Source organism: Protopterus annectens, chromosome 1.part1 (assembly GCF_019279795.1).
Source record: "Protopterus annectens isolate FY-2018-M chromosome 1.part1, PAN1.0, whole genome shotgun sequence".
In the NCBI taxonomy this organism is placed as follows: domain Eukaryota; kingdom Metazoa; phylum Chordata; order Ceratodontiformes; family Protopteridae; genus Protopterus; species Protopterus annectens.
In genome coordinates, this window is record NC_056726.1 from 364,608,609 (window position 1) to 364,635,632 (window position 27,024).

Here is a 27,024-nt window from a genome sequence, read left to right on the forward strand (position 1 = left end):
CTCACTACAATTCTGGGAAGAAAATGTAGGTAGGTAAATGGACTGGTTGAATGACCATTCATTTAACACCTTGGGCATAAAGGAAGGGTTGGTATGAAAAGACACTTTGTCTTTATGAAAAGCCAAAAACAGGGGAGAGGCCATAAGGGCATGGAGCTCAGACACACGCCTAGATGAAGTTAAAGCTAGTAGAAATAAAGTTTTCCAGGAGCAGTGTTGCAAGGAAGCTGTTGAAGCTGGCTTGATAGGGGGGGGGGGGTCGTCAGCTTTTAAAGTACAAAATTAAGATCCCAAGGAGGAGGAAGTTTTCCTGAGATGTCTAATGTGAAGGACACCTTTAAGAAATTGTTTAGCCTCAATTCAGCTAGCAAGAAGAGGGGGATAGAGGCAAGTTGGCAGAAACAGCTGACATATGGGCCTTCATTGAACAGTAGGCCAAGCCAGCACTGAGCAATTCACACAAAGATAGAACCAAGGGGACTTCCACGGATAGTGGATCTCTGTTTCGTGACAGACACCAAAGTGAAAATCTCTTCCACTTGGATAGGGAAGATTTTCTGGTACTGGGTTTCCAGACATCCTGCTAGACCTTTAGCATGTTCTCAGAGTACAGGTGTCTAAAAGGAATTAAAACCCTATCACCCAAAATCAACTGAAGGGTAGGCAAGTGGGGACGGATGAGAATTTTAGTCTTGCGTGAGAAGGTCTACCCTGTGAGGTAACTTGTGGTGACTGCCCTTGGCTAAATGCAGGAATAAGAGGGAACCAATGCTGTCTTGGTCAAAAGGGAGTCACCAGTGAGATTTCTGGGTTGGCCGTTGAATTTTGAATAGGACTTTTGGAATGAGCAGCACGGCATGGAATGCATACAGCAACACCCCCTTTCCAAGAGAATGAAAGGGCATCCATGTTCCAAATTAGAAGGCGTGAAACTCTTGGCACAAAATTGTGGAAGTTGTCTGTTCTTGGGGGAAGCAGAGAGATCTACCTGAGGTATACCCCAGTGATGGACAATATCCAGAAACGTATCCCTTTGAAGCATCCATTTGTGGGACAGTGTTGGAGACCTGCTCAAGCTGTCTGCCACACAATTTTGGCTGGATGAAATGCACACTGCCTGAAGAGTCACCAGGTACTGGACTGCCAGCTCCTAAGCCTGGAGTGCCAGCCTGCACAGTAGGTACGAATACACCCCCCCCACACACACACACTTGTTCACATACCAGAAGACAGTCATTGTTTGAACAGCTTTACAGGTCCTGGGAGGAAGAGGATGAAAGGTCTGAATGGCTAGCAGCAGCTCCTTCATCTCCCTTACATTCATGCATTCTCTGCCAAGATGGGGACCATACACCATGTGCTTTCAAATTTACAAAAGCTGCCCCCCCTCGCCCGCCTATGTCAGAGGCATCTGTGAACAGCTCTTCAACTGGTGGCAGATGATGCAAGGGGTGTCCTGGGTTGACTGACACTTGTTGGATCCACCACTGTAGTTTCCTCTTCAGACAGGGAATGAGAAGTATTGGAAACTGCAGAGAATGCAAATGCTGCAAACAAAACGACTTTAGGAACCACTGGAGTTCTCATGTGAAGTTTGGCCAGAGATAGCAATGGTATGGTGGATGCCATGAAGCCCAGAACCCAGAGGAACACACTGGCTGAAACATGGTGAAGAGGCAGAAGGTTTTTGGAAGTAGAAGGTGAGGTCCTGCACCCTCAGTGGTAAGAGAGACCTTCAGGAGATCTGCCTGTATTCCGCAACCCAGGAAGATATGATCCTGAGAGGGGGGTGAAAACAGTTTTGTAGTTTATGGTGAATTCCAAACTTTTTAGAAGAGAAATGGCACTGAGGACGTTTTGCTCCAGGGAGGATGCTGCCAGAAAGAGATCATCCAGGTAAAGAAAAATGTGGATGCCCCGAAGCCTGAAAAAAGCAATCACAGGAGCTAGACATTTTGTAAAATACCCTTGGTGCAGTAGAAAGTCCTAAGGGCAAGGCAGAGAACCGAAAATGTCAAAGTCACAGAAAAACAGAAACTTTCTGCAGTTCAGGTGGATGGGAATGTATAGGTATGCATCTCTGATATTCAGGGAAGCCAAATAGGCTTGTGGCAGAACAACAGGGAACGTCTGAAGAGTTAACATACAGAAGGTGTTGAGATGAAAAAGATCAAGAATGGGTCTCCAAGGATCATCCTTTCCAGGCACTAGGAACATTCTGGAGTAGAAACCCATTCCTTTTTGGTCCTGAGGTACCTTCTGAATGTTCCCTTGCCTCAGCAGGTCTAGCAGTACCTCTGTAAAGGAGGGTAGTAGTTTCCTTGCTGCTTGAGGTATATCCTTTCGGAATGACAAAGAACCCAGGGGTCTTCAGCTATTCTTTTCCAGGCTAGCAGAGACAGAGAGGCGCTGGGAAAGAGGAATGTGGGGGAGGTGGTCTGGGCAGTCAGATAAGCAGGCTTGTCAGGAAAGGGCTACTTCTGAGCTGGGGCTCCAGGGTAAGTCCTGGGCTGCAGAGGCCTCCTACCACTTTTTTTCTTTTAGGTGGAGGAGGGTGGGAGTGTCTACATACAATAGCAGTTTAAGCTTGGTAATTTATTTGAAATGTGGGCAATGGAGAATCAAAGATGCACTTTAATTCCTGCAATTCCCTACTCTTCTCCTGCACAGATTTAAATAAGTTATCAGCTGCAGGGCCAAAAAGTACTGTTGTCCAAAGGGGCATCCATAAGTTCAGATTTAATATCCTCTGGTAATGGCTGGAGTTTTAACCAAGAGAAACTCCTGAAGACAGAGCCCGAGGCAGCTGACTGCAGAAACCTCTGCAGGATCACAGATATACTGGAGTGGCAGGCTACTTGTGAGTAAAAAAAAAAACACAACTTGTTTTCCCGCCTTACTGAGCTAGAATAGTCCAGTCTTCAGAGTTTGCTGATCTCTGGGCTTTGGCTTGGTTCCTGTGCTATTCCATATCCTTATTTGGATAAAGGGAAGCTTCTTTGTTCACCAGTGGGAGTGGGGAGCACTGAGCAGCCTATTTGTCCCTAGAGCATTGGTTCCAGCCAGAAACGTGTAGTCTATTGGCCATTTTGGGTCAATTCCTAGCTCTTTTCAACCCCCTGCTATAAAGCCTGCTTTAGCATGCTTTTGCGTGATTTAGCGCGGAGTTGCCCATAGAGCACCATCGGGCAGCGCCGGTTAAACTATTTCTGGCTCCGTAAAGTCTGCTCTTCAATTTTTCCCTTAGAACGTGTCTACTTGCAATCTAAACAGTCTATTCTCTATCTGAAAAGCTCAGCACTTGCTCCTAAAGCATTTTTATATGGGTAAAGTACTTGTATACTAACAAAGTACTACATTAGCCTAGAATCCCCTTGAGTACCCATTTCCCTATAGGTCCCTTCTGACTCAGTTACACAGCAAACTTTTTCACTTTTTCTAGCATGTCGAAGGGTCAGTTGCTAGCATCCTCTCCTGTTCAGCTGGTGAATCTGGGCATCTTGAGGCAATGTTACAATTGCCTCATGTACACAGACAACCCACTCCTTTTCCCACAAAACACAAACACATGTGAGAGATGCAACTATATAGCCAAACTGGAGGCTGAGCTCTCTCAACTCAGGACTGGCAAGACCAGACAGGAGGAGAAGGAAACCACGCACCACAAACCCAGTTTCACATAGAACTATCACAACTGCAAAACAAACACATAAACACACAAAGACATACTCAGAGGCACTGATCAAAAATCTACCAAAACTACAGAGGCCTCCAAAGCAGACACCCAAGCAACTGCCACCTCAAGACACAAGACATGCAACACAGTTCTCAAAGTCAGTGTGCTAAACAGTCACAGCCCTTAAGGCAAAACACAATGCCAGACACACTTGTTATAGGTGACTCCATAGTCAGACACACCGACGTCCCACTCACCAGACTGAACAAGGAAAAGATAACAGTAAGCTGCCTGTCAGGCGCTAGAATCCACCACATAACACAAGCACTCAGGTCACTCCACAGCAAGTACAAGTATGACTCAGTCATTGTCCATGCCGGTGTGAACGACCTGAGACGTACCTCCCTGGACTACATGAAGAGAGACAGAGGAGCTCTCAGATTATGTAGCCCAGGCCGGTATGACCCTGACCCCGAGCAGTATCCTACCCTCACCAAGAATGATGCCACAATACAGAGACAAATGATCAGCTTTAATAATTGGCTTAATTACTCGTGTCATTCTAAGGGGATCCAATGTCTGTCTGCCTGGGATGACGCGCTTGACAAGTCACGCTGCTTCGCAAGGGACGGCTTGCACCTGTCACCCCTGGGCTTCCGGATATTGGCAAAGGCTCTTGCCACCCCCATAGTGCCTTTTCTAGGCAAGGCTCAAATGATAAACCTACCGCCCTAGAAAACAAAAATGGAGAAAAACTAAGGGTAATACTGCTCAATGCCAGAAGTCTAAACCTCAAGATGCACGCCCTCGAAGCCCTCCTCAGTATGGAGAACATCGATGTCTGTGCTGTGACTGAAACCTGGTTCAAGGCTCCTGAGAGCACCCCAGCACTATCAGGTTATACCTCATATCATGCGTTCCGGCCCCAAAATCCAGACCGAACCACAAAAGGAGGAGGAGTATCCATATTCATCAAGGATACCCACACCTCCAGGTTAGTGGCAACGCACGAAGCATCGGAGACAATCCAGGTGCAATTAACCATAGGTAAAACTGCCCTACAGTTTGTAGCATGCTACAGACCACCTTCTCAAACTCAGGAAACCCACACAGCCTTCCTGAAGACACTGGAGAGTATGAATGTCTCTCCAAACACCATCATATTGGGTGACTTCAACTACCCAAACATAGACTGGGAACATTACTCAAGCCCCAACACCCTAGCCCAAAGGTTCCTGGAGTTCATAAACTCAAATGCTATGGAACAACTAGTCACCATTCCCACAAGAGGAGAAAATATACTAGACCTGATCATCACAAACATGGGGACAAAATGCTCCACACCGGAAGTATATACCTCATTGGTGAGATCACACCATAAATTAATCTCATTGGAGATCCACATCCCGCCCCACCCCAGCAAAAAGACCACAGTGAAGAACTTCTCAAAAGCAAACTTCACACTTCTTAAGACTGGAGTGGTATCCTTCAAGGCCCCCGAGCCAGTGGAAACCACAACCCACGCTGCTGAAACCCTTACAAATGCCTTCTACGAGCACCTCCAGTAATGTATGGATCAAGCAATCCCTAATAAAATCAAGACCCTTTCCACCAAAGGCAGGCGCCCGGTCTGGTGGACCCCATCCATAAACAGATATCCTTCAGAAGGGTCTCACAGAAACGGATAACTGGTGCCAGAGCCATGGTCTAAAGTTAAATGCCAAAAGATGCATAGTCATACCCTTCGGGAAAAACAAGGTTACCCCTAGCTACCAAATAGGTGGCAATCCACTGAGCACAGAAGAAGTTATCAGGGACCTGGGGACCCAGGTTGATAGTAGTCTGTCATTCGACATCCATGTAGCTAAAGTAGTTAGGAAGACCTTCTACATTGCCCACCTTATCATGAAGGGATTCTCATCTAGATCAAGGGAGGTCACAGTCTCCCTATACTCATCACTCATCAGACCAATGATTGAGTACAATGCCCCATTCGAATGTATCTGACCCGACACTTGCAGCAGCTGGAGAGGCCACAAAGTTCCTCACCAAAAGGATAAAGGGTCTCAAACATCTGTCCTATGCTGCCCGACTGAAAGAACTCCAGCTCTATTCAGTCGCCACCGCTTGCTCAGAGGTGACCTTTGCCTAACATACAAGGCCATGTCAAACCCAGATTTGATGAATATGTTTCACCTCAAAAATCTAGATCCGTCAGAGCCACAAGGGCGGAGACTTAAACCTCGACACGGCTATTAATAGGACGTGCTGGAGGGATAGATTCATCACCCAAAGACTCCCTATGCTGTGGAATAAAATCCCGGTATATGTGAGGCAGAGCACCTCGCTGGCCTTGTTCAAGAGAAATCTTGACCAATGGATGGGAGATCGCAGATATACCCCAGGGATTACCTCAGTGTCACTGCTCAACAGAGGCACAGCAAAATAATGGGTATAGTTCCCCATACTAAAGGGGTGGCGTAAGCCACAAAACTATGGGCTAGGCTTGTAAATGCCCTCGGGCAGATAGCCTAGTATGAACCTATGAACCTATGAACTCTACAACAAGAGGAGAAAGCTACTACATGACAGAGCAAAATCCCTAAAAGGGAAGGCATCTCTGATCAATACTAGCAAAAAACTATGATCACTCAAAATCATCCAAGGCCAACAGAGAAAAATCGCTAATGACACAAAAGACAATCATAAGGCCTTCTTTAGCTATGTTAGAAACCTGGGTGGAAACTCCCAGATATGCTCAGAATTAGTCCAAAATGATAAAAAAAATCACTGAACCCACAGACATTGCCAACATACTGGCAGACAGGTTCAGTGCAAATTTCCACTCCCACAAAAGGAGAAATATCTATCTCACCAGAGTCTAGCCTCCCAAACATCTCAGATGCCCAGGTGAGAGCTGCTCTCTCTAAAGCAAAAAACACAGCATCAATGGGACCGGACGGTGTCCCCGGCTGTGTGCTACACAAACTCAATGAGGAACTAAACCCACACATAAGGCTGCTGTTTAATCTTAGCCTTACTACAGGATACGCACCAAAGAATGGCGACGGCAACTGTGGTCCCACTCCACAAAGGCGGTGCTTCTACGGACCCTGAAATTACCGCCCATAAGCTTGACGAGCCTTGTCTGCAAAGCTATGGAGAGGATCATAATGGAACTCATAAATAAAGACATTGGGGACCTACAGACACTGGATCCTACCCAATTTGGCATCGTCAAGGGCAGATCCTGCCTCTTGAACTTGGTCGACTTTCGAAACAGTCACTAAGGCCATTGATGAGGGTAAGGCAGTTCACACAGCCTACCTTGACCTAGCAAAAGCGTTCGACAATACCCCACTCGGGCATCATAGAAAAGGTCACCAGCTTAGATGTAAACCCATGTCACAAGATGGGTTGCAAAGTGGCTCAAGGACAGCACACACAGGGTTACAGTTGCTGGTGCCATGTCAGACTCTAAGCCGGTCACGAGCGGTGTCCCACAGGGCTCAGTCCTGGGCCCCCTCTTGTTCGGCATTTATTTTTCTGAAGTGCAGGCAAACATAGGGGGATTGTGGCTGACAAAATTTGCAGATGACTGCAAACTGGGCACCATAATTGACACTCCATCAGACACAGACATCCTCCAGAGAGGTCTCATAGAAATGGATAACTGGTGCCAGAGCCATGGCCTTAAGCTAAATGCCAAAAAATGTATAGTCATACCCTTTGGGAAAAACAAGGTAACCCCTAATTACCACATAGGTGGTAATCCACTAAACACGGAAGAAGTTATCAGGGACCTGGGGACCCAAGTTGACAGTAACCTCTTTTGACACTCACATTGCCAAAGTGGTTAGGAAGACCTTCTACATTGCCCACCTGATCATGAAGGGATTCACATCCAGATCAGGAGAGGTCATTGTACCCCTGTACTCTTCACTTATCAGACCAATGATTGAGTACAACGCCCCAATCGGAATGTACCTTACCAGACACCTGCAGCAGTTGGAAAGACCCCAAAAGTTCCTCACCAAAAGGATAAATGGGCTCAAACATATGTCATACGATGCCCGACTGAAGAAACTCCAGCTCTATTCAGTCGCATACAGTCTGCTCAGAGGTGATCTGTGCCTGACATACAAGGCCATGTCCAATCCGGAATTAATGGACATGCTCCACCTCAAAAAATCCAAATCCACCAGAGCCACGAGAGCAAGAGACTTAAACCTCAACACGGATATAAACAGGATGTGCTGGAGGGACAGATTCATCACCCAGAGACTCCCTACACTATGGAACAGAATCCCAGAACATGTGAGGCAGAGCCCCTCACTGACTCTGTTCAAGAGAAATCTTGACGAGTGGATGGGAGATCGTAGGTTTACCCCGGGAATCATCTGTGTCACTGCTGGACAGAGGCACAGCAAACTAATGGGTATAGTATTCTCATCCTAAGGGGTGGTGAAAGCCACACACACTCTGGCTAGGCTTATAAATGTCCTAGGGCAGATAGCCTAGTATGAACCTATGAACCTATGAACCTATGAGGATGCTACAAGCAAAGACGCAGCAAATGCCTTATTCTCTGAATCAGGCAAATCAGAAATTACCAAGAAAGTTGCGACAGAAGCTCTAGGACAAATTTGCTCATGTGATTTTGGTAATTAGTGGCTCTAAACACCGGGATAGCTTAAGTGTACACTTTTGCCCAGCCTTTCCAGGATCCTGCAGTCCTTATCTGTAAGGCAGAAGTTGGAAGACAGTAACCTGGACGGTTTGTCTGAAGCTAATGAAAAATACCTGATGGATCTGCCAAGGGGCATCAAAAACAGGAACTTGCAGTCCTCCGGTATTTTGGAAAAACTATAGGCTTCTTAGGAGCTGGAGGCTGGGAAAAGTACAGTTTTGTACCTACCATAAATGTAGATATTCGAGTGCTCATACAGCTGCAGTCATAACAGATGGGTTATCCTGCCGTCAGGTGGGTCCTCGGTCGGTCGAATTCCAAAGTCTAGGTCCGGCATCGGTTGTTGTCGCTTCTTCCCTGACGTCAGTGCGGCAGGGGTATAAAAGAACCAGCAGACGCCATCTTCTTCAGTTTTTCTTGCCCCAGATGTCAGGTGCCTCCAGAAGGAAGGCAAAACAAACGTATGTAGTCATGCAATATAGAATAATCAAAAAACAGTAGTTTGCAAGCAAATACACCATAAAAGAAACCCCCAAATAGGTTGTATGAGAAGGTGTTTGTCATAAGGCCTGTCCTAAGAGGAGATGGAGGGAGGGAAACCTGGACTGCAGCTGTATGAGCACTCGAACATCTACATTTATGGTAAGTACAAAACTGTACTATGTTCATCGTGCATACAGCTGCAGTCATAACAGATGGGTAGAATCCCAAAGCTAAGTAGGGGTGGCAGGCACTAAGTGGAACTAGGAGGAGCAAGGATGCCCTGCAAGACAGCTGTGGCAAATCCCACTCTAGATTTTGAGTAAAGTGGAAGGTGATAGTGTCTGGAGAAAGTGTGCACTGAACTCCAAGTGGCTGCTTCCAAAATGTCCTTGGTAGGAACCCCCCTGAGGAAAGCTGCAGAGGTAGCTGTGGCCCTTGTGGAGTGGGACCTGATGCTTGAAGGCAAAGCTTTTCCATGAAATGAGTAACAAAAACGTATGCAGTGGGCTATCCATTTTGAGATGGTCTGTTTGGAGATGGCCTTTCCTTGAGCACCTGTAGCATAGGACACAGAGCTGCTCGGATTTCCTGAATGGCTTTGTCCTGTCCAAATAATAACGTAGTTGTCTGTGAATGTCCAAGGAATGCAGTAGTCTTTCCCCTTTGTTTTGTGGGTTAGGGTAAAAGGTAGGTAAGTGGATAGTCTGATTCAAGGCTACACTGGATACTACCTTTGGCATAAAGGTAGGGTTGGTTCGTAAGGAAACTCTGTCCTGATGGAAAATGATGAAAGGTTGCACAGCCATGAGGGCCTGTAGTTCAGAAACCCTGCATGCTGAGGTGATAGCCAGAAGGAAGGCTGTTTTCCATGACAAACACTGTAGTTCTGTTGAAGCAGCTGGCTCAAATGGAGGAAGGGTCAGTTTTTCCAATGTGAAGTTGAGGTCCCAAGCAGGGACTGGTGGTTTCCTTGGGGGTTTTATTTTCTTAGCCCCTCTGAGGAACTGTCTTAAGAGAAGATGAGAGAATAAAGGAGGATCTGTGTTGTATTGTGCAGAAATGGCTGAAGCATGGATTTGGATGGAGAAAGAAAGTCCACTGTTTAACATCTCAGCTAGGTACTGTAATATTTGAGGTATATTCATTCACAAAGGATTCTGTCCCTTTTTCTGATTCCAGGCACAAAACAGCTTCCATTTGGCGGAGTAGGCTTTTCTAGTAGAAGGTCTTCTGGCCTCCAAGATGACATCCTGCACCTCCTTGGAGAGGAGGGTCTGTTGTGAAATCAAGGGATTCTCCATGCGGCTAGATTTAGGGTTTTGAGCTGGCTGTGAAGAGTTTTGAAGTTGTGCTGGGACAACAGAAGAGGCACTAGAGGTAGGATCCATGGTGGGGAATGTATCAGGCTCTTCAGGAGTGGATACCAGTGTTGCCTTGGCCAGTCTGGAGCAATGAGAATCATTTTCGGCCTCTCTGCTCTGGCTTTTAATAGAACTTAGGGCAGCAGAGGGAGAGGCGGAAAGGCATAGACTGTCAATATTGTCCAGTTGAAGAAGAGTGCGTCCACTTTCCAGGCCTGTGGATGATAGGTCCTTGAGCAAAATTTTTTCAGTTGGTAATTTCTGTGGGTAGCAAAGAGATCTATGTCTGGCTGTCCCCATGCCTGAGTTATCTTTGCGAAAACCTGAGGATGCAACTTCCATTCGTGTGGATCCGTCATATTTCTGCTTAGGCTGTATGCCAGTGTGTTTTCCTTCCCTGGCAGGAATTGTGCCTGAAGTTGGATTTGCAATTCCAAAGCTGTGTTCCAAAGGGTCATTGCTAGTTTGCACAGGGGGTATGAATGAGTTCCCCCCTGTTTGTTTATGTACCACATCACTGTGGTGTTGTCTGTCCTTATCAATAGCTGGCCTGGATGCAGTAGGTCTTTGAAGGCCATAATAGCATTTTGCACTGCTAGCATTTCCTTTTGGTTGATGTGTAGGTGCTTCTCTTTTTGGGACCACTTTCCCTGAATGCACTGATCTTTCATGTGTGCCCCCCAGGCGTAGTCCGAGGCATCTGTTGTGATGATTTGATTTGCTTGAGGTATGCAGAAAGGGAGACCTTTGTTTCTTTGGCATGCTTGAGCCCACCACAGAAATTCCTTTTGAAGACATGGAATGAGTGGTATAATTGTTTCCAAACTGTGGCTGTGTTGAGACCATAAGTTTTTTAGGTACCATTGAAGTTTCCTCATATGCAGCTTTGTACATGGGATCAGCAGGATGCAAGATGCCATGAATCCCAGAGCCTGCAGGACTTTCCTTGCAGTCAGCCTGGTGAAGGTTGCCATTTTGCTGAAAGTACTGAGATAGTTGCCCTTGTTTGTCTGGTGTGAGATAGGCCGTCTGGGTGTTTGTATTCAAGCTGGCACCCAGGAAAATTATTGTTTGAGAGGGTATTCGCTTTGATTTCTTTTTGTTGACTGTGTATCCCAGAAAGTTCAACAGTCTTATTACAAACGCCAGGTGTTTCACAAGTATGTCCTTCCTGTCCGCTTGGATCAGGCAGTCATCCAGATATGGGTATATTTGTATTCCTTGAAGTCTGCAGAAGGCAATTACTGATGCCAGGTATTTCGTAAACACTCTGGGCGCAGTAGATAAGCCAAAGGGCAATGCAGAGAATTGATAATGGGTTGAACCTGCAAGAAATCTGAGGTATCTTCTGCAATCTTGTCTGATAGGGACATGCAGGTATGCCTCCTTGAGGTCCAATGTTACCAGCCAAGACTCCTTGCCCAGCATGGGAAGAAGCCACTGTAATGTGAGCATCTTGAATTTTGGTACCTATAAATATGTGTTTAGGATGGATAGATATAAAATAGGTCTAAAAATCTTTGTCTTTCCTTGGTACCAGGAATAGTCTGGAATAAAACCCTTGACCTTGTTCTTTTGCAGGCACCTCCTGAATAGCTTTCATGTCCATGAGAGCTGAAATTTGTTTTTGTGCCTCTGCCCTTTGATTTTGTGGCAGGTTTGGCATGCCTCTCATTTTTGAAAGGGTGTCAAAGTGGAATCTGTAGCCTCTGTCTATAATGTCCAGGATCCATTTGTCTTTTGTGACAATATGCCAATTTTTTGAGAATGCCAGTTTTCCGCCTAAAGGTGCTGCCATTAAAGCTTTGCTTGGCAGGTAAAGGGGAAAGTCATTGTGTCTGTTTCCCGATTGACACAGATCTATCTTCTCCACCTCTTGGGGCTGGTGCTTGCCATTGCCTGGCTCTGAATGATCCTTGAGATTGCCCTTTACCTCTCGGGCGCCTGTATCTGCCTCTGAGGTCTGTCCGTGGCTGGAAAGGACCAATTTTTTGAAGGCCAGTTTCTGCTGAAACGTGGAGGTTGTACCTGCAGGAAATCTTTCACTGTTTGCACTGATCTCGCCTTTTCCTCCATTTTCTTTAGTACTTCCTCAGCTTTAACACCAAACAATACATCTTTTTGAAGAGGTGCATCTAGTAATTTAGCTTTGACATGATCTGGTAAGGCTTGTTCTTTGAGCCAAGCATGTCTACGTATGACAGACCCTGTAACAGCAGCTCTACATGAGGCCTCTAAAGCATCAAAACCTCACTGCAAGGTATGTTTACTCACTTGCTCTGCACTATGCAACAAATCCTGCAACTCTTAAATCTGGTTGCTCAGGTTGTGTCATTTTACTTTTCAACTCAGATAATAAAAACTGTTGATACTTTAACATATGGAACTGACAGTTTAATGCCCTCATTGTTAAGGTGGCCGAGGTATACACCTTTTCCCCCCACCTTTCTAAAGCTCTGGAATCTCTCTCTGAAGGTAATGGGTTTTTAGCAGTAGAGGCCTTAATTCCCTTGGGACCCTGTGAAATGGTTTCTGGGTCAGCAGTATGGCTTTTGTATAGGAACTGGTGGGAATCCGGAACCCGGTAATTCCTGTCTGGTTTAACAGGAGCTGGAGGTAAAGAATCTGGGTGAAGGCTGGCTTCTGTGTACACATCATCTAATATATCTAAGACAGGAGGGATAGCCAGAGGCCCATGCTGGGGGAGCAAGAGAAAATCCCTGAGCCTTTTCTTGGAATCTGAGTAATCTTGGCCTTCCCAGTGAAAGTGTTCCCTCAAAGTATGTAGGGTTTCCCCAAAGGAGTAGTCCTCAGGGGGGGGGGGGAGACCGAGGGAATAGACTCCTCTGCATCAGAGTCTTCAAAAGGGGAATATGTATATTCCTGGTCCTCAATGTTCAGAGGTAATAGAGGCTTGATCTGAGGAAGGGTAGTCTTCCTCTAATCTGGGCCTTTTGTCCAAGGGGGGTTGAGAACCCCTGATAAGAGTAATCAAATCCTCAGCCATTTTGAGCATCTGTTTTTTAGGCATGGGGCCTTGAGAGGGGGTCTGTGATCCTTGCTTTTTAGTTTTCATGGCCGATTTAGATTTTGTGAAAGCCTTAATAGAGAAAGAGGAAGGCCTGAAGACACCTTGAGAAATGGCACACCTGTCTAAACTCTGGGTTTCCCCGCCAAAAGTGGCGTCTGTCTATCTGTAGTCGGAATGCGGGCAGAGGAGCCTGCGACCTCGGGCACAGAAGACACCGGTAATGAAGTGTCATCAGTATTCAGGGGCTGCGTAGGCGCCTCACTGAGAACCGGTAGTCGGCCTTAGCGTGGTGTTAGAAGTCGCGGACCTCGTATGCTGGTCCTTATCTTTGCGTCTTTTACTCAAAACTGAAGTCTGAGTATCCGACGACATAATATAATTAAATTTTTTACCAAAATAGTGATGGGCGAACTCCGCCCGACACTTAATAGTGCGTTTGTTGAATCTAGCACAAAAACGGCAGGCCGAGACGTCGTGGTCTGGGTCTAAACAAGGAATACAAAGAGAGTGGAAATCCTTATGCGGTATTTGCTTCCCACATGAAATGCAATTATTAACTTTGTCTGACATCGGTCTGAGGCAAGAAAAGTTTCCCCAACGGGGTACTTAGCTTTCAAGAAGACTTCGGCAGAAATATTTTTGTAAATCTCAGGAGCTGGCCGACCGGCACTTGCGAACTGCTTCTGCTTCGGGCACCGAGCGGCAAGAAAGACTGAAGAAGATGGCGTCGGCTGGTTCTTTTATACCCCTGCCGTACTGATGTCAGGGAAGAAGCGACTACAACCGACGCCGGACCTAGACTTTGGAATTCAGCCGACCGAGGACCCGCCTGACTGCAGGATAACCCATCTGTTATGACTGCAGCTGTATGCACGATGAACATGGGGGGGGGGGAATGGGAGGCAGAGGCAAAGGTATCTAACAAGGCTGGTAAGTTACCAGTGGTAACACAGGAGGAATAGCTGAAGGGCTGTGTAATTCAACTTGCATAAGATTATAGTTTCTCTTTTGTACTTCAGATACCAGAGTGCTCACCCATTTGAAATAATCCCTCATTTTGATCAGAGTCTCTCCAAAGGAGAGTTCTTCCATGGGGGAGTCAGTTCCATTGGAATTCTCTTCTGGGGAGGCATAGTCTAAGGGGGAGGGGATCTGTGAGGAATAGGCTAGAGATTCCTCTTTTGAGGATGCTTCCTGCTCTGATGAAACCTCTTCCCTAACCCTTTTATGTGGTGAAGTAGTTGGGGGGGTGTCAGGGTTCGACACCCAGAGGGGGCTTAAGGACCTTGAAAAGGCCTTGGGTGAATTGTTGCCAATCACTGTGTGGTTCCTTTTTGGGGAGGGGGTGCAAGTGCTTAGACTTCTGCTCTTCTTTTGAAGCAGGTCTGCTCTATGTAATGTAGAAGGAACCAGATGTAGGCCTATATTTAATATCAGAGTGAATTTTCTCCCTTATAAGGATCTGAGGTATCCCCTTAGAGCCTTCAGTTATCACGGATCCAAGGCAGCCTCAACATCGGGCTCAGCCTGTGAAACAGAATCAGGGACCATGCACATCTCCGAGCTCTCATCCATCTCAGGAGAGATATTGGTGGTAAGAGGCACGGCAGAAGGTTCAGGCCTCAGCTTTTTGGCCTTCCGTTTTGCTACTGACTCGACCTCAGGCCTTGATGATCCTTCCATTGCATTTTTAGCTAGCAACTCTTAGCGCTGGTTTCCCCAAGTAAATGGCTAGGGAGAAAAGCCTACTACTAGGGGTCTTGGGCACAAAGGCCTGGTAAATGGGCCAGGATTTCTATTAGAGGGTATGCCCTAGGCAGAACCAACACTGGAGATAGCTATGTAGACAGTCTTCCACAGTGACATTTGCCTTTTTTGGATGACATGAACCCTACAACAAAGCAGCAGCAAAAGAAACGAGATTTCCCCAATGGGACACTTGTCTAAGAAAAATGTTGGAGCAGAGCTAACTACTCGGTGAGCAGACCGACATTCAAAGGTGGCATTTGGACTGGTGGCACAGAAGTTCTGGGGTTGGTGTGTGCATCACTTTTTATGGCCGACATACAGCAGCAGCCTCGTGCAACATACCACGCACCCTACAGCAGTGTAAGACTTTTGTACACTGGCAGATGTCTAGTCGCCTGCAGAGGACAACTCCCTCATGTAAAGAATACTGCAACAGATTAACAGAAAGACATCATTGCATTTCCAATTGTTTCTATAATTTCGGCAGACTGTCTTGCATCACTGGAATTTAGGTAGCAAGTGAACACAGTCTGAAGGAATAAGCTATGGAAAACTCTCACTAAAAATATTCAAAACTGCCTAACTTTTGTTAATCAAAAACAGGAGGAGGAGACGGGATAGGCTCCAGGTTATAAAACTTTAATAAGGCACAAGTGCTTTCACATCTACTTCTTCAGGTGCATAAAAAATTGAAACCAGTCACTTTTAAACATTGCTGAATACATCACATAACATCACATGACTATATACATTCCATTACTATAAAATATTAAAGCTGTATAGTAACCACAAAATAACTAAATATTCAAAGAAAATACGAAAATGTATATTTTTATATACTTTGTGCAATATACACACATTAAAATACATATTCTTAAAAACAGCTACTTTACCCAAGTAGAGGTCTGGCCTTTAACTTTGGTCTCAGTAGTATTTGTTCATTGAGACCATGTCCCAGGTCACCTCTGAATAAAACTATCCATCTAGCTTCCAGTTCCTCTGTTTTATTGCATGTGCCCCCCCCCCCCCCACCAACTCACAAAACCCCTAGCAATGGCCATAAGAAGTTATGTACCTACCATAACGTTCCATGTTAGTTGTCTTCTTCTTGCCTTCTTTCTTGCTGGATGGGTTCGGAGCCGATCCTCTGCTCCGACTCGGCCAATACTAAAACTTGAGAGCTAATTCCACCGGCTCGAGGCTCCCCTATATCCCACAATGCTAGGCGGTAACTCCTCAGATCTCATTTGATAGCTATACCAAGCAACCCTAGTCTCCATAGAATGGAGTAGGGAAACCCACCTCAAAACAACCTGCGTGAAAGGTATCGCAGACCTAGGAAAGGAGAAAAAGAGGTGGAAGAACGTGTGGGAATGACTACTTCCAGAGGAAGAACACAAACTGAATTCCTGTCTGTCTGTCCAGGCTTGGGGGAAGGAGGGTGGGACGCAAGAAAGAAGGCGAGAAGAAGACAACTAACATGGAACGTTATGGTAGGTACATAACTTCTAAATGTTAAGTTGTCCATCTCGCCTTCATTCTTGCTGGATGGGACCGTGTCCCTTAGCACCTTATCCCGGGTGGCCTATCGGAACAGAATCTTGAGAACAGTGGAACCAAAATTGGCACGGCTTCTGGAAAGCATGTCCAATTTGTAATGTGAAATGCATGTGTGAGGAGAAGCCCAGGTGGCTGCTGCACAAATGGAATCTATTGGCAGCCTATCCTGAAAAGCTACGGATGTAGCTAATGCCCTAGTTGAATGAGCTCTAGGTCTTGAGGGTAGTTTTTGATGTCTTATCTCATAGATGAAGGTAATTGTAGAGGTAAGCCATCTAGAGAGGGATACTTTATTAACAGGAAGGCCCAATTTTCTTTCCGCATATGACAAACAATTGATTCGATTTCCTGAATTGTTTAGTCCTAAGTAATATCGAAGTTGGCGATGAACATCCAAAAAATGTAGCTTTTGTTCCGACCTGTTTGAATAGTTAGGGAAAAAGACGGGGAGATCAATAATTTGGTTTAGGTTTACTTGAGAGGAAACTTTGGGCAAAAAGGATGGATTAGTACGGAGGGATACCCTATCTTTGTGAAACACTAAGTAAGGAGGATGACTGCACAGAGCATGGAGTTCAGATACCCTTCTCGCTGAAGTTATAGCTACTAGAAAAAGTGTTTTCCAAGAAAGCAACTTCAGAGAACATGAAGCTGCCGGTTCGAAGGGGGGAAGGATTAAGGATGCCAGAACCAAGTTCAAATCCCATTGAGGCGGGGGATCTTTGATTGGAGGTTTGAGAAGAAATACGCCCCTTAAAAAGGCTTTACAGAGTTTGTGAGCCATGATGCTAGACTCAGAGACACCAACATGAAAATTAGATATGGCAGCCAATTGAACTCTAATGGTAGATGTAGATGATCTTAAATGAAAGAGTTCTGCTAGAAAATCTAGAATAGACTGGATAGGTGCTGTAAATGGATCCATGTTTTTTGACGTTGCCCAAAAGGAGAAGCGCTTCCATTTGCTACTATAAATCTTCCAGGTAGAAGATTTATGAGAGGCTATCAAGATATCTCGGACCGAGCGAGATACTGAGGGAAGCCTGGCTAAGGTTGGAATCGGAGAAACCATGCTGTGAGGTTTAGAGAAAGCAGAGATTGGTGCAGCTGACCCGATTGGTGGGTTATCAGATCTGGCACTGGGTCCAGATGCCAAGGCTGCTCCAAAAGGTAACGATGAAGAAACGGAAACCATATCTGTTAGAGGCCAGTAAGGGGCAATGAGGATCATTGTCACTCTCAAGGCGATGGCTTTCTGAATTAGTTGAGATATCAGTGGAAAGGGGGGAAAGGCATACAGAAGTCCCCTGAGCCAATCGTTAACTAGAGCATTTCTGGTGGGATGGCCTGGTAACGGGAAGAGAGTGAAGTCGTGACACTTGCTGTTTTGGGGAGTAGCAAAAAGATCGCAGCAAGGCTGGCCCCATCTTAGGAATACTTCTTCTAGAACTGATTTCTTTATAGACCACTCGTGGGGCATGAGAATTTCCCTGCTCAATTTGTCTGCAATAACGTTGGATTTCCCGGGAATGTGTGTTGCTATCAGAAAACGCTGAGAAGAGATCGCCCATTGCCAAAGTCTGAGTGCCTCCCGACAAAGGCTATGATCTGGTTCCGCCTTGTTTGTTGATGTACCACACTACGGACATGTTGTCCGTTTGAATTGCAATAGTCCCAGTGGGAAGAGAGTCGTGAAGGGCTTGCAACGCTAAAAGCACTGCTCTCATCTCTATGACATTTATGTGCAAGTGGCATTCGAAAGGTTGCCACGTGCCTTGGACTGTCCTGCCCTGATAATGCCCCCCCCACCCGATCAGGGAGGCGTCTGTCAATGTGGCGACTGGGGGGGGGGGTGAAGGGTCTTCCTCGGAGAAGTTGAGGTGATGTGATCCACCAAGACAGTTGATTCTTGCATGATTGAGTTATCAAAATGGTATGGGACATCGGGAGCTGTTGAAAGGACCATTGAGTAAACAGCATCCATTGGAGGATCCTCATGTGAAAGCGAGCCAAGGGGAGAAGGGGAATAGCTGCTGCCAAGAGTCCTAACACCTTCAAAACTAATCTGGCTTTGACTTTGTTGCACTGTAAGAGAAGGGAAACTTGTTTCTGAATATCTGACACTCTCTGCTCTGTGAGTCTGGCTGAAAGACTGAGTATGTTTAAGGTGGCGCCTATAAAGGTAATAGATTGACAAGGAAACAAGGCAGATTTTTCGAAATTTATCTAAATGCCTAGAGCTTGGCAAGATTGGATGGTGAAGTCCCTGGATAGAAGAAGCTGATGTCTGGTGGTGGCGGTAAGGAGCCAGTCGTCTAAATATGGAAACACCTGGAATCTTTGACGTCTCAAGTGAGCCGCGACCACTGCCATGCATTTGGTAAACACACGGAGGGCTGTAGTGAGACCAAAGGGCAGGGCCCTGAACTGGTAGTGACTGGCTCCCAGCCTGAAGCGGTGACATCTCCTGGAGTGTCTGCTCATCTTGATGTGGTAGTACGCGTCCTGAAGATCTATCGAGCACATCCAATTGTCCTGACCCAAGAAGGGTAGAATGGACTGAAGTGTGACCATCCGGAATTTTGTTTTCCTGATATACTTGTTTAAGTAGCTGAGATCCAGTATGGGTCTCCAGTCCCCTGTTTTTTTTGGTACCAAAAAGAATTTGGAGTAGATTCCGGATCCTTGCTGGTCTGCTGGGACTGACTGGATAGCTCTTTTTGAAAGCAGCTTTGAAATTTCTAATGCTGCTTGTTCCCTTAGACCGGGTGGAACGTCTGGAAGGGATCTTTTGGGTTGGGATGGGATGTGAATAAAGGGAATTTTGTAACCCTCGGATATGATAGACTGTACCCATTTGTCTTGAGTAAGGGAAAGCCAGGCTTTTGGTTACAGGGATAACCTTCCCCCGACTGCCTCCGAAGGTGGACAGCTGGGCAGCCCCTCAGGGATGCTGAAAGGGTTTATCAGAGAACATTTCTCTGCTACCCTGGTTTTGCGGACCTCCTCTGCCTCTAGGGCGGCGTCTATTATTATTCCCCCCTCTGCCTCTAGAGGGAATCGACCTGTCGCCAGATGAGACTCCCTGGGATTGTTTGCGGAACCATATCTTTCCTCCCCTCTGACCTTTGGCATAGGGTCTAGAAGGGGTAGAAAAACTGACTCCTACGGCAGAGAGTCTTACCTTCTACCTCGCACGTGGTCAATGTATCCTTCACCTGTGGACCAAACAAGGATGATCCATCAAAGGGAGAATTGGTGAAGGACGCCTTGAAAGGGTCCGCAAAGTTGCACAGCCGCATCCAGGCGTGACGTCGTAAGGCAACACCTGTGCCTGCGGCTCTTTCGCCCCATCTGCAGCATATGAGACCAGCCGCATGGAGGAGTTAACGATGGAATCCAGGGTTGCCAACTGGGAGTTCATTGTGTCTTTGAACCCCTAAGCTGTAGGATCCTTTATCAGTTCACCCATATCCTTGAGTAAATCTCTCTGGAGACGAGTGAAGTGACAGAAGTAATTCAGCGAACGCATTGAAAAGGTCGCTGATGAGAACATCCGCTTGCCGTACCTGTCCATGGTCCTAGATTCCTTATTAGGAGGATGGACAGGAACCAAAGGATCGGCTAACTCCTCCTTAGTGGCCGCAGCCACCACCATGGCATCAACAGGGACACCTCTGGATAAAAAATCTTTATCTCTAGGGGCAGTAATAAATTTAGATGGTCTCCTCGGGGTGGGTTCCACTGAATCAGGAGCCGTCCAAGCCTTCCTTGCCACCACTTCCATAAGGGGGTCAAAGGGAGGGGACACCCAGGAGGTAGAAGGGCGAGAGCCAAACGCCTCAAGATACACTGACTCATCCTCCGAAGGGTTAAGGGCTGGCCAGTTCCCCCTCTGAGGATCTCAAGGATGTCAGCAAAGGAGACATCCTCAGAGGGGGATCGAGGGGAACCTTCAGATTCCTCTAAGTCAGTGTCAGAGGTGATAGACTCAGTGCTTCCTCTTGCACTGCCTCTTCCTAGGGGGATCTCCTACCGGGTCAGGAGAGGCCTTGGAAGAGGAGGAAATTCCCAAAGGGGAAACTTGAGGAGTTGGCGCTCTGCGGTCTAAGGCAAGGGGGTGAGTAGAAATCACAGCAGGCACTGTAGATGGGGAGGGGGCTAAAGGAGCCGACTGTGGGGCAGACCCTGGTTCTAGCACGCTCCGCATGACCTCGAAGGCACCCCTGTCAGGCAAGGCCAGAGGCCCCCACTCCTAAGAGACAAGGACCTCCCCTGGCACAGACAGGGACGGCTCCGAAGCCGATGTCGGAGCCGAACTCACCAGCGCCGAAGCCCCGAGAGGGAGAGCGGGGTCGGACAAGGGTCCGATGCCACTCACCCCCTCGGAGCAGACGAGGGAAGCTCTGCGCCGAGATCCCTCCAAGGAGGGAATCGGAGCAGATGACGGAGCCAAAAGGGAAGGTATCGGATCTGACGCACCGACAGTCATGGTTCCGACAAGCCCTGGCTCCGAACTCAAAGGAGTCTGAGGAGGAATGTATTGGAGAACGGGAATAGCCACTGACTGCTGAGTCGGGCTATGCAGCATTTGGGCCAGTGCCTCAGACTTCAGAAGTCTCCTCACTACCCTTTGCAAATCGTGGTCAGATAACCTGGAAGACAGTGAGGAATGAGTTTTATGGCTCCATTCGGAAAGAGGGGATCCTGGCGCCGAATGCATGGAGCCGACAGAGGGGGATCTGGATCTCTTCCTAGACTGTGGCTCCGATAAGAGTATCGGAGCCAACGGAGTTTTATCAGCCTCGGCTCCAGCCAGAGCAGAGGTAACAGTATGAGGCTTGGAAACATCGGCTCCGGCCGGAGCCGATGTCGAAGCCGACTTAACCTTTCCAGCAGTTGACTCAGAAACCGGAGCAGACTGTTTGGAAGTTTTAGAAGGCTTCCCCGACACAGACCGAGTCGGGGGGCCTTCAGGCTTTAATAAGCCCCGCAAGATTAATTTATTCTTGCGTTCCTGCAGGACTCTAGGTCTAAAACCATGACAAACAGCACAAGAGTCCTGCAGGTGGAAAGGTCCCAGGCAATACACACAAGAAGTGTGACCGTCTGTCAGAGACATTTTCTGACCGCACGAGTCACACTTCTTGAAGCCCGAGACCTTAGCGTCTTTTGACATAGTGAAAGGAGTGCCTGACAACACAAAAACACTACAGACACACCCTCTATGAAGAAAAATATTAAATTAAATTATTAAGGCTAACACAAAGCCACAAACACACATACAACCCCTTAACAAAAAACTACTAATTTAGTTACACTAAAGGACTGGGGGAAGGGAAGGGGCCGAAGGCCTACAAGTTAAGGGAAGAAAAGGAAGGGAATATAGACCCGAAAAAACAGGGGTCAATTAATCTAAATATTAATTAAACTAAAAAGGTTATGGTATGAAACAATAGGGGGTTAAGAAATACCTATTACGGTAAAAACTCTCACTGACTTGCCTGAGCCGGTAAAAAAGCACCTCGTCAGCTATAGCAGCAAACGAGATCTGAGGAGTTACCGCCTAGCATTGTGGGATATAGGGGAGCCTCGAGCCGGTGGAATTAGCTCTCGAGCTTTAGTATTGGCCGAGTCGGAGCCGAGGATCGGCTCCGAACCCATCCAGCAAGAATGAAGGCGAGATGGACAACTTAACATCTTAAATTTATACTAACTAGTAGTATTCATGTTTGGCCAGAGCATTACTTCTGCTTTGTTTGCCTATGTGATAAATGTGTTCTCTAATCCTCTCATTAAGTGTGCGGACCGTTTACAATTATGACTGGTTTCAGTTTTTATGCACCTGAAGAACCAGATGTGAAAGCGCTTGTGCCTGATTAAAGTTCTATAGCCTGGAGCCTATATCATGTGTCCTCCTGTTGTTTTTGGACACTTTGCTGTAGCTTTACTGTGGACACAAGGACCTGGAAACAAGTGTTTTTTTATTGTTCTTGCTGATTTTTATTATTCTTTGCATCACTCGGAGTTGCACGGACATGGCTGACCATGATGAATTAATTGAATTGGACTACACCCTTTCAGAGCATACGGCTTTGAAGATTAAGGTAGACACTTTTGTGAACAATTTTACTAAGAAAACTGATCCGTTATCTGATGTTCCTGAGGATGTAAGAGGTGAAGACCATACAGTGGATGTTCTGTTCAAGAGTCATTCACTTAATTTAGAAAAGGAATTATTTAAATTGAAATGTAATCAGTATCAATCTTTTCATCTTGAAATTTGTGCAAAATAAGGCATTACACCAAGTGGGCTACGCATATTAAAAATGCCTTCGCATGTACCTAATGATGCCATGTTTGAGTGAATGGCAGAAACAATATAAATACTAGTTTGGGCCATCTGAGACTGCTTACAACTGCTGCAGATAATGAGGTGAAAACCATAAGTTCTACCATTAGCACCTTATACACAATGAACTACTGAATCAATATGGTGCTGCTATGGTGGACAGACACATGCCTGAGGTGTTTGATTCAGTAGCTGCTTATGAAAGTAAACTCAAAAACAAAATTAAGCAAATTGGAGAGAGACAGGACTGATTTTTGCCTTGGCCATGTTTTTACTTGGCCAAGAACACAAGAGACTATGTATAACAGTGCAAGGCAAGGAAACAAAGTTATGTACTTACCATAACGCTCGATGTATGTAGTCCATCTCGCCTCACATTCTTAACCGTGGGTTCGGAGCAGAATATTGGCTCCGACTCGGCTGATTTTACTAGCTCAAAGTCTCTCATTGGGTGGGCCAAGTGGGTATCCCATGGTGCACTGCTCCACATCCCCAGATCTAGTTTGCTGCGAAAATCATTTGTACTCCATACACACATCACATCCAGATAAAAAAAATTAAAGTAATCAAAGGGACTCTACAGATGGCAACCTAACCTCCAAATCCTCCAGGAAGGGGGAAAGTGGGAGGGTAAGTAAGAATGTGAGGCAAGATGGACTACATACATCGAACATTATGGCGAGTACGTAACGTCTTGATGTTACGTAGTCCTATCTCACCTACATTCTTACCTGTGGGACAGCGTCCCTAGCACCTACATCCTGGGTGGCTCATAGGAAAATACTCCTGAGAACTGTGAAGCCAAAGGAAGACCTGCCCCTGGAGATCATGTCCAATTTGTAATGAGAAACGAAGGTGTGAGAAGCCGCCCAAGTAGCTGCAGCACATATATCATCCATTGACAATCTAGCTTAATAGGCTGTGGATGTAGACACAGCCCGAGTGGAACGTGCCTAGACTGGAAAAGGCAAATTTTTACCTCCTGCCTGACAGATGAGAGAGATAGAACTGGCTATCCATCTAGACAGTGTGACCTTGGATACCGGAGAACCCATTCGGTTTTCCAAAAAGGAGTCAAAGAGTTGGTCAGATTTTCGGGTATCTTTTGTCCGGTGTAGATAGAAGCGTAATTGTCTATGCACATCCAGTTGGTTAAATCTAAATTCTGACTTGTTGGAAAAGTGGGGAAAGAAAACAGGCAACTCAATGGACTAATTCATGTTAGACACAGAAGCCACTTTAGAAAGGAACGAGGGGCTTGGTCCAAGACAGACACTATCTTTATGGAAGATTAAATATGGGGGTTTGATGGAGAGGGCTTGAATTTCCGAAACCCGCCTCGCTGATGTGACTGCTGTTAAGAATGCTGTTTCCCATGTCAAGAATTTTAATTCACAGGTAGCTGCAGGCACAAATGGTGGCAAAGTAAGGGCTTGTAGAACAAAATTGAGATCCCAGGGCATGATAGGTTCGGACACTGGGGGACGAAGCAACAGAGTACCTTTAAGGAATGCTTTGCACAGTCTGTGTGCCATGAGACTAGGTTCATTCGCTACGTGGAAATTAGACATCGCCGCCAGCTAAACTTTGATGGTGGCTGATGCGGACCCCTGATAGAAAAGCGTAGACAAGAACTCCAGAACTGAATCTATTGGGGCTATGCACGGATCAATGCCTCTGGTATGGGCCCAGATAAAGAACCTTGACCATTTACTAGAATAAATATTTCTAGAGCGGATGGCTTATGAGAGGACGATAATATATGGACCACTTCCGGTGAGAAATTATGACGTCTGACTAACGATGGAAGTGGAGTAGCCAGGCTGTCAACCGGAGGGTCGTCAGAGAGGGGTGGAACTGTCCCAACATGCGTCAGTAAATCTGGTTGAGGGTCCAGAATCCAAGGAGTGTCCACAATGCATGGTTGGAGAAAGGGGAACCAAACTTGACAAGGCCAGTGTGGGGCAATCAGAATCATTCTGCTTCCCAAGGTTTGCGATTTCTGAATCACCCTTGACAGCAGGGGAAACGGAGGGAAAGCATAAAGCAGACCGGAGGGACAATCGTGGACCATAGCGCCCCTGGGTGATTCACCCTGTGGGGGGGATCAGCGAGAAGTAGTTGCTGCAGTTTGCATTGAGAGGGCTGGCAAAAAGGTCGCAGCAAGGCTGACCCCATCTGCTAAGATTCGCTCTGCAACCAGGTGATTCAGGGACCACTCGTAAGGCATAAGGATAGCTCTGCTTAGCCTGTCCGCTATTATGTTGGACTTCACTGGAATGTGCATTGCCACCAGAAACCATTGGGAAACTATTGCTCAATGCCACACTTGCATAGCCTCTCTGCACAGAGGGTAAGACCAGGTTCACCCTTGCTTGTTGAGATACCACACTACTGACATGTTTGTCTGTGTATCGCAATAGTCCCGAGAGGAAGAACTTCTTGAAGTGCCTGCAACACAAGAAGCACTGCTCTCATCTCCAGGACGTTTATATGCAAATGTATCTCGTGTTCCTGCCACATGCCTTTGACTGTCCTGCCGAGATAATGCCCCCCCAACCGGGAGGCGTCCGTGGTCACTGTGGCAACAGGGACGGGTGGAACGAAGGGCTTTCCCCTGTTCAAATTGTTGGTGCACAGACCAACGGAGGTCCTGCTTGCACCTGTCCGTAAGATGGGATGAGATAATGGAAGTCTTTGGAGGGACCATTGAACAAAGAGGAGTCACTGGAGAAGTCTCAAGTGTAATCTCGCTAGAGGGACCAACATAACAGTTGCTGCCATGGTCCCTAGGAGATGGAGAACCAGTCTTGCCTTCGCTTGTCTCAGGGGCATCAGCATGTGCATTTGCTGTTGTAATACTGTGATCCTTTCTTGTGGTAAGAATGCTCGCATTTGAATGGTGTCTAAATCTGCTCCTATAAAGGTGACAGGCTGTGAGGGCAATAAGGCAGATTTTTCTCAGTTTATTGTTATGCCCAACTGGTGACAGACTGATGGTAGCGTCCCTGGTCTGAACTAGTTGATGCCTGGTGGTGGCGGTAAGGAGCCAGTCGTCCAGGTACGGAAACACCTGGAATCCCTGATGTCTCAAGTGAGCAGTCACCGCCATACATTTGGTGAACACCCTGGGGGCTGTGGTGAGACCAAAGGGCAGGGCTCGAAACTGGAAGTGACCGTCTCCCAGCCGGAAGCGTAGGTGACTCCAGGATGCTCTGTCCATTTTTACATGGTAGTAAGCATCCTTGAGATCGATGGAGCACATCCATACCTCCTCTCCCAACAATGGAAGAATTGACTGTAGTGTGACCATACGGAACTTGGACTTGTGTACGTGACTGTTGAGTTGACTGAGATCTAGTATGGGTCTCAGGTCCCCTGTTCTTTTCGGCACCAAAAAGAATCTTGAGTACGTCCCTAATCCGATCTGGTCTGAGGGGACTCGTTGGATGGTTTCTTTTTCTAGCAGCTGCGAGACCTCTGAGGTTGCTTGATCCCTTTGACTGGGTGGAACGTCTGGGATTTTTCTGATTGGCGGGGGTACTGAAGAGAATGGGATGAGGTAACCTCCGAAAATTATCCATAATACCCATCGGTCCTGAGTAATGCTCTCCCAGGCTTCCGGGTATAAGGAAATTCGACCCCCCGACTGGCTCCGGATAAGCGCAGTCGGGCACACCCTCAGGAGTGAGTATGGAGAGCCATGGAAGGAGTCACGGTCTCCCAAGTTGCGGGGAGCCCCCTCTGCCTCTAGGGCGACGTCTCCCTGAATAACTCTGACAAACTCTTTGCCCTGGGGGGGCGGACAGGAATTTGTTGGGACGCACGGGCTCCACAGAATAGGGCTTTTCCCACACTCTTCGACAAATGAGGTCAAGAAGTTCGAAGGGTGCAGACACCCAGGAGGCGGAGGGTTGAGCACCAAAAGCCTTAAGGAATACGGACTCCTCTTCGGAAGGAGCTTTGGAAGGCCAGTCTCCTCTTTGTTTCAGTATCTCCAGGATATCGGAGAAGGAAACAGGTCAGTATCGGAGGTGAGAGACTCATCCTGGGAGTCTATGTGCTTCCTCTTGCACAATTTATTTCTAGGAGGCTCCTCAGGAACAGACTCTGGGAAACCCT

General features: G+C 46.8%; 1 protein-coding gene across 9 annotated transcripts in view; it reads right to left on the minus strand.

The window, feature by feature from the left end:
• The window catches only part of RBFOX2 (RNA binding fox-1 homolog 2), a 2,020,637-nt gene that overhangs the window by 961,498 nt on the left and 1,032,115 nt on the right, over positions 1-27,024 (minus strand). The window lies entirely within an intron of this gene.